The sequence below is a fragment of the Aristolochia californica genome, unplaced genomic scaffold, assembly GCF_029961685.1.
Source record: "Aristolochia californica isolate CCGP_79_NKW_82.1479 unplaced genomic scaffold, dmAriCali1.0.hap1 SCAF_344, whole genome shotgun sequence".
Classification (NCBI taxonomy): Eukaryota; Viridiplantae; Streptophyta; class Magnoliopsida; order Piperales; family Aristolochiaceae; genus Aristolochia; species Aristolochia californica.
Genome location: NW_027182042.1, coordinates 1 through 7,500, shown reverse-complemented (window position 1 = coordinate 7,500; position 7,500 = coordinate 1). Strand labels below are relative to the sequence as shown.

At 34.6% G+C, this 7,500-nt stretch overlaps 3 non-coding genes across 3 annotated transcripts; 2 read left to right on the top strand and 1 right to left on the bottom strand.

Moving 5' to 3' along the window:
• Nucleotides 1-3,607: 3,607 nt before the first annotated feature.
• TRNAS-GGA (transfer RNA serine (anticodon GGA)) lies at nucleotides 3,608-3,694 on the top strand. Its single transcript has one exon. It is a non-coding gene; the product is annotated as a tRNA-Ser (tRNA).
• Nucleotides 3,695-4,980: 1,286 nt separating this feature from the next.
• TRNAT-UGU (transfer RNA threonine (anticodon UGU)) lies at nucleotides 4,981-5,053 on the bottom strand. Its single transcript has one exon. It is a non-coding gene; the product is annotated as a tRNA-Thr (tRNA).
• A 1,986-nt stretch (nucleotides 5,054-7,039) lies between these two features.
• Nucleotides 7,040-7,112, top strand: TRNAF-GAA (transfer RNA phenylalanine (anticodon GAA)). Its single transcript has one exon. It is a non-coding gene; the product is annotated as a tRNA-Phe (tRNA).
• Nucleotides 7,113-7,500: the final 388 nt, after the last annotated feature.

The following is a 7,500-nucleotide window of genomic DNA, read 5'->3' as shown; positions in this document are numbered from 1 at the left end:
ATTAGTGATTAGTTCCTTTCTTTCCTATCTCCCATCTATTTATTTTCTTTAGTTATTTACTAGAGCAATTATGATATGGAAGTCAATCCGGGGCAAGTGTTCGGATCTATTATGACATATCTGGGGGGCGCCCAACGGACCTTTATCTAATAATAAAGCCCCTTCCTCACATGGCATGGCGCAAAAACCATTTTTGGTGCAATCCAATGTATTCATATTTCAATGTATAAATGCCTAGATGAATCCACTTCAGTTTAGATCTTACATATATCTCACATGGAACGTATTTATTACTCTATTACAAATCAAAGAATCATTCATTAGTCATTAAAAAGAAAAAAGAGACATCCCGATATCCCTATTTAGTCAGTCGAGGATATAGCTTTATTAGCATAGAAAAAAGGAATGGAATGTATTCTGTACAGTATCTATATGGTTTATACTTCGGAAGTACCAGACGAAATAGAACGATCTTAGAAGGGATATAATGAAATTCCTTGATTGGCTCTTCCCAGAGGAACGATCCATTTTATTTGATTAATGGATCCAACATAACATGATAATTGAATTAAAAAAAAAAAGAGTGTTCTTATTCGAACCGCCCTGTGATCTTCAACCAATTATGGGCTTCAATATAATTACCTGGAGTAAGCGATATTGCTTGTTTCCAATATTCAGCAGCTTGATCAGACCAAGCCTCCGCAATTTCAGAATCCCCCTGTCGAATGGCCTGTTCTCCCCGGTCGGAATAGGTGGGTCATTTCCTTCCCTTAGAACCGTACTTGAGAGTTTCCTACCTCATACGGCTCCGCCGTCAAGTCTTTTGGTGTCCCATCTTAATCTACCATATCTATAATTGAATGAGATTTCTCGTAAATCTATCCCGGGTTAACCAGAAGAGGTTAATTACATGAGTTTCAAACTCTTTTTTTGATCAAAAATGCGTTTTATCTTTTCTCCCACCTTCAGAAAAATAAAGCATAGGTACCGTACCCCCTCTATCATTAGAATCTTCTGAAAGGTAACTATCTCGGTTTCATATAGGAATTGATATTGATATAGAATCTTTGAAAAAGACTTTCCTCCATAAGAAAGAAAGGACTTACTATCTTTGGGATCTGATGCTACACCGCTGCTCAATACCTTAGTAGATCGACTCTATTACATAAGTTGATTCCTCACTTTTATCTCATATCATAAGATATGATATGTTCTGTAAGCAGTTCTTATTGTATCGGCCCCAAAACCTCTCTAATTGATCTTTACGGCGCTTACCCTATCAATTAAATTAGATCCTTTATCCATGGAATCTAGTATATAGGCCATACCTATTTCTTCATATTTTGGCCTCTATGAAGTCTTTCTTTGCTACAGCTGATAAAAATCGTTGCTTTGGACGATGCATATGTAGAAAGCCTATTTTTTTTTTTCTAGTATTGACTAGCGTATTTGATCTTTCTTTCCTTCTTTCTATAGTGGAGATAGTCGCACGTAATGACAGATCACGGCCATATTATTAAAAGCTTGTGGTAAGAATGGGTTTCGCTCTAGCGCCCCGGAAATAATATTCCAAAGCCTTCGTATGTTCCCCGTTGCTTGTGTGGATAAGGCCTATGTTATAGAGTATATAACTTCGATCGTAGGGATCAATTTCTAGTCGCGTAGCTTCATAATAATTTTGTAAAGCTTCCGCATAATTTCCTTCGGATTGAGCTGACATCCGTTACGGTCGTTCATTCTATTCAAAGAATCTCCGTTTCAGAACCGTACGTGAGACTTTCATCTCATACGGCTCCTCCCTTCTCTTCTGTGCATAGTAATAAAGGGAATAACCCATGGAATCGGAATCAAAAAAGATTGAAATATTTTCATTATGAACTGATGGGGGCTAGTGTTTTTACAAGAAATCTCTAGCCAGCCTTCCTGTAGGAGGTCTTTTTCTTAACACCAAACGTGTTGATGCTAGATAGAAATGCTCACTCCAACAATTTCTTTGTCCTCAACGCCCTCTATTTGATTTGCAGGAATTAGTCACTTCAACGATCTTCGATGGTTATACGGGTATCCAAAGCACAAACGAGATGGATGTTTGTTGTCCCAACCATTCTTGTTAGTCCCGATCCCAATAAGGAAAAGGGGTATAATATATAACAAAGTTTTCGTGTTGTTGATTCCTAGGTGTAGTGCTTCTTCCCCTATGCGCCGCCTATTGGTACTGGTGGAGTAGGATTAACCTGCAATACAGAACCTATAGGTGTAACCTTTCGCTCAATGCTAAAATCGATAATTGAAGCATCTGAGGTTGCATCAATCGGGGATACACGACAGAAGGAATTGTTCGATCTCTACTACCCCAAACTTCACCTTCACCAAGCGGAAGTTTATTTAAAGAATTTTTTTTTTTGTGTCCTGAACCATGTCCCCTTCTCATAAGACTGAAAGAGGTCAAATCCAATATATAATAATATAATATAATAAGTAAATATAAATAAATAGAATTATATTATATAATTAGAATATATATAAATTTTAATATTAATAAATAAATAAAAAAAAAACGAATCAAATCACACCATCTCTGTAATAGGTAAATGCCTCTTTTTCTCCTGAAGTTATCGGAATTATTCGTAATAAGATATTGGCTACAATTGAGGAGGTCTTATCAAGAAAATTTCCACTTATCCGAGATCTAGGCATAGTTTACAACCCATTCCATAATTCTTCTCATTATCCTCTCCCCTCGAGGGAAAATGCTCCCATAAACAAAGGAATTGTACAGTACGAAATCACATAAAAACAGAGTAATTGTAAAAAAAAAAAGACCCTCAAAATTGCCCCTTTTAAGACAGGGATAGATAGGAAATATTGGAATCAGATTGGATTTCAGTCCAATGTGGTATACCAATGAACAGAACTCTTACTCTTTATTTTATCGAAGTTAAGGAATCCAAGAAATTTTCCTACAAATTCTGATCTAACTCGAGGAGTTTTTTTTTTTTTTATTATTACCCAAAGAGTCAAAAGAATCAAATAAGCATTCCATGATGAAAATAGAATAACCAACCCATCCATTTTGGGCGAATAGCGCGTATCCACAAACAAAACAATACAATGGAAATATTAAAATCATAGGGCGACCCATGAATTTATTTATAATAGATCCATGGGAATAATAGATCCATGGGATAGCTCATGAGAAGAGTTGTTGTTGATAAATCTGAAACTAGAAAGGAATTTTTTAATTCCTATGGACCTCTAAATATAACCATAGTATAAAATACTATAGTATAGTATAGAGTTTGTGGATTCGTCCCAATTCATTGGTTGTTTAATCCGGTATACGGTATAAATATCCGAATAAGATGGAGAGGGTCGTCGTCTTGACAAAGATGAATAGATAGTTTTTTTTAATATTAAGTTAATATTAAATAAAAAAAAATGTGTTTTTATCCCTCGAGCCTCGAAGGAAGATCTTTGTTTGACGAAAAGTTTTCGATTTATAATAGATCGGTCGTACCTTTATTGTATTGCAATAAAAAATTCAATAAAATAATATGAATGACTCGCTATTCACCGGGTTTCCGGGCAATAATCCTAAGATTCTGTGGGAAAGGTGGCCGAGTGGTTCAAGGCGTAGCACTGGAACTGCTATGTAGGCTTTTGCTTACCGAGGGTTCGAATCCCTCTCTTTCCGTACCTTGACCTACACCTAATTTACCAACGTTACCAACCACAATGTATCAAATAACAATGGATACCATTATTCCAAGAGTAGGGCCTTTGCTTTCTAGTGATTCTCTATTGCCAATTACTGTGGTAGATAAAATATCGGATCGGAAAGGGTGGACAAGGAATGAGAATCTGACCGCGGATCCACTTGGGATACGAAAAGGATACGAAAATGGGGGAAAATCCGGATTAAATCCCTTAACTTAGTTCTATTTACTTTGTTTGGTGAAACAGGGTAGACAAAATTGTATTGTCCAAAGCTTAATTATTTTATTTTAATTAAGTTTAAGTCTGACGGGAATAATATTCCACGACTAGTAATTCATTGATTTTTAAGCCGATCCATTTACTATCTATTATTTGATTTACTATTCCTTTATATTGGAATGAGTCAAGAGTCAAATGTTTTGGCAATTCCTCGCGGGGAGATGAATCCACATAATTTTGAATCAGAGCTCTGGATCTTTGTTCATCTCTCGTAGTAATAATATCTCGGGGTTTACACCGATAACTTGGGATATCTACTATACGACCATTAACTAAAATATGTCTATGGTTAACTAGTTGTCTAGCTCCAGGAATGGTCGAAGCCATACCCAATCGAAAAAGGATGTTATCCAAACGCATTTCAAGTAGTTGTAGTAAAACTTGACCTGTTGACCCTTTGGCTTTCCCAGCGATACGAACATATCTAAGCAATTGCCGCTCTGTCAGACCATAATGAAAACGCAATTTTTGTTTTTCTTCTAGACGAATACGATATTGAGATCTTTTCCCGGAACGCGGTTGGTTTCTAAGATCACTTCCGGATCTAGGTCTTTTACTAGTGAGTCCCGGTAAAGCCCCCAGACGGCGTATTTTTTTGAAACGAGGCCCTCGGTAACGAGACATAAAGACTCCTTATTTTATTGAAATTGGATTTCACAGAATAAAAAATTAAGACTGAACTAAACGATAAACGAAGCTAAACTCGCTGAAATACTATAAAGAAGAATGAGATGAATTGTCTCAATAACCAGATTATTTTATATAGTTATATATAGGAAGTTAAGTATCCCTTTCTTGTTCTGTAGAGATCTAACAGCTTCAATCCATTTTTTTATTCTTTTTTATCATAGTTGGGAGTTCCCGTAACATACTATGTTGACCCGACATTTGGAGAAAATTGAAAAGTCTTTTCAATTTCTCTTGATCTCAAGGAGACATTATCAATATCAATATCAATCATGGAAAAAATCGAATAAATGGAAAAGCCGGCTATCGGAATCGAACCGATGACCATCGCATTACAAATGCGATGCTCTAACCCCTGAGCTAAGCGGGCTCACATAACAGAAATAGTGCATAGGATTTCGGGGAAACTACTGGGACTTAGCTATTAGTAATTAGCTATTTATTTATTTTTTTATTTTATTTATCTATTTATTTATCTATTATTAATATCTATTATTAATAATTAATATAATTATAATAAATAAATAAAGAGTAGTTTGTTTTTATTATTATTATAATTATTATTAATTATTATTATTATATATAATATATATATATATAAATACAATTATATAAATACAAATACAATTATATAAATACAATATCAATATTATATTAATAATACAATATTAATATTAAATAGAATATAATATTAATTATGACAACATTAATATTAATAATGTAATTATTAATATTAATGTTGTTATGTAATAATAAATAATAATATAATATTAATATATTATATTATTAATATTAATTAGATTATATTATGATTATGTAATATTAGTAATATTAATTACTTAATCTTAATAAAATAAACTAAAAAATAAAAATTAGCTTAGTTATATATTCTATATATAGTTATAGAAATTTAGAAATTCTATTTATTTACACTATAGGAATTCCTATAGTATAGGAGATCCTTCCTAAGGAAAGGATAAGATAAAGGAAAGGATAAGATAAAGATAAGGCTGCAGTCCAGAGCATAATGAGACATTCCTCTGGTTTCATTCGGAAAGGGAGGGGATAAGACGATAAAAAAAGAATGAATATCGACCGTTCCAGTATTCCAAATAGCGCTAAAAAAATAAGGGGTGTAAAGACATATATATATATGTGACGTGGGATATATCCATCCATATTGAATTGCGGATACATCAATGATAGAATCATTTCTGATTGGATCATATCAAATATGGGCCCGCCACTCCGATAGGGATGAAAGAAGCTGGTCAAGAAATATAATAGGGACACACCTCTTTGATATAGGAATAAGGGCCTGTATCTAATGAATTCAACGGCTCCAAGATAAATGAAAGAAAAGAAGGGGGGGTCACAATGTGATTTCTTTCTCATAAGGAAGAGGGAGGGGGATATGGCGAAATTGGTAGACGCTACGGACTTGATTGGATTGAGCCTTGGTATGGAAACCTACTAAGTGGTAACTTCCAAATTCAGAGAAACCCTGGAATTAAAAATGGGCAATCCTGAGCCAAATCCTGTTTTCAGAAAAAAAAAAGGATAGGTGCAGAGACTCAACGGAAGCTGTTCTAACGAATGGGGTTGACTTTACTACATTGGTAGAAGAATCCTTCTATCGAAACTCCAGAGTGGGATGACCCTAGATATGTACGTATACGTACTGAAATATCAAAGATTAATCACGACCCCGAATCCATATTTTTTTTTTCTAAAAATTTCAGAATAATAATTTCAGAAGCAGAAGGAAGAATCGAATAGTCAGTGATCAAATCGACTATCACACCAGAGTCTGATAGATCTTTTTAAGGATGTCTGATAGATCTTTTAAGGATTGATTAATCGAGTGAGACGAGAATAAAGATAGAGTCCCATTCTACATGTCAATACTGACAACAATGAAATTTATAGTAAGAGGAAAATCCGTCGACTTTAGAAATCGTGAGGGTTCAAGTCCCTCTATCCCCAATAAAAGGCCTATTTGACTCCCTAAGCATTTATCCTCTTTTTTTTTTATCAGTGGTTCAAAATTAGATATGTTTTTCACTTACTCTACTCTTTCACAAATGGATCCGGCCAGAAATCTTTCTCTCTTCTCACTGTGATAGATATGATATACGTACAAATGCCCATCCATATATGGATGGGCAAAGAATCTCCATTACGGAACCTTTCACAGTTCATATCATTACTCTTACACTTACATTTACAAAGTCTCCTTTTTGAAGATCCAACAAATTACCGACTTTATTTAGGTAAGTTAATGCTTTTTGAGTCCCTTTCATTGACATAGGCCCAAGCTTTCTTTTTCTTTTAGTAGGATCATGCATCGAGAATGGTCGGGATAGCTCAGCTGGTAGAGCAGAGGACTGAAAATCCTCGTGTCACCAGTTCAAATCTGGTTCCTGGCACGTGGTTAATGTATCGAATAGATAAGATACTCATACAAATAAATCAATAGAGTCAGAACCCATATTAATATTATTTAATATTATATGCGTTAATAGTCCAGAGCATAATACATATTTATCCATCTACATCTAGATGTATAGATAGACGCCTCCGTCTTGTAGATGGGTAAAAAACGAGTAGATGGGTAAAGATATGAGTAAAGAAAATAATTGGATTCCGTTCCCTCCTCTTTTTTGTTTGTTTGTTCATACTGTATCTCTTCCCGCACAAAAAGAATGTTAATACTTCATACATATCCGAAGTCGAAGTTAGTTGGTCGAAAACCCTAAAAGACTAGTCTGGAGGAGTTGAAGGATAGGAAAAGGCAGGGTTCATTTCAGAGACAGT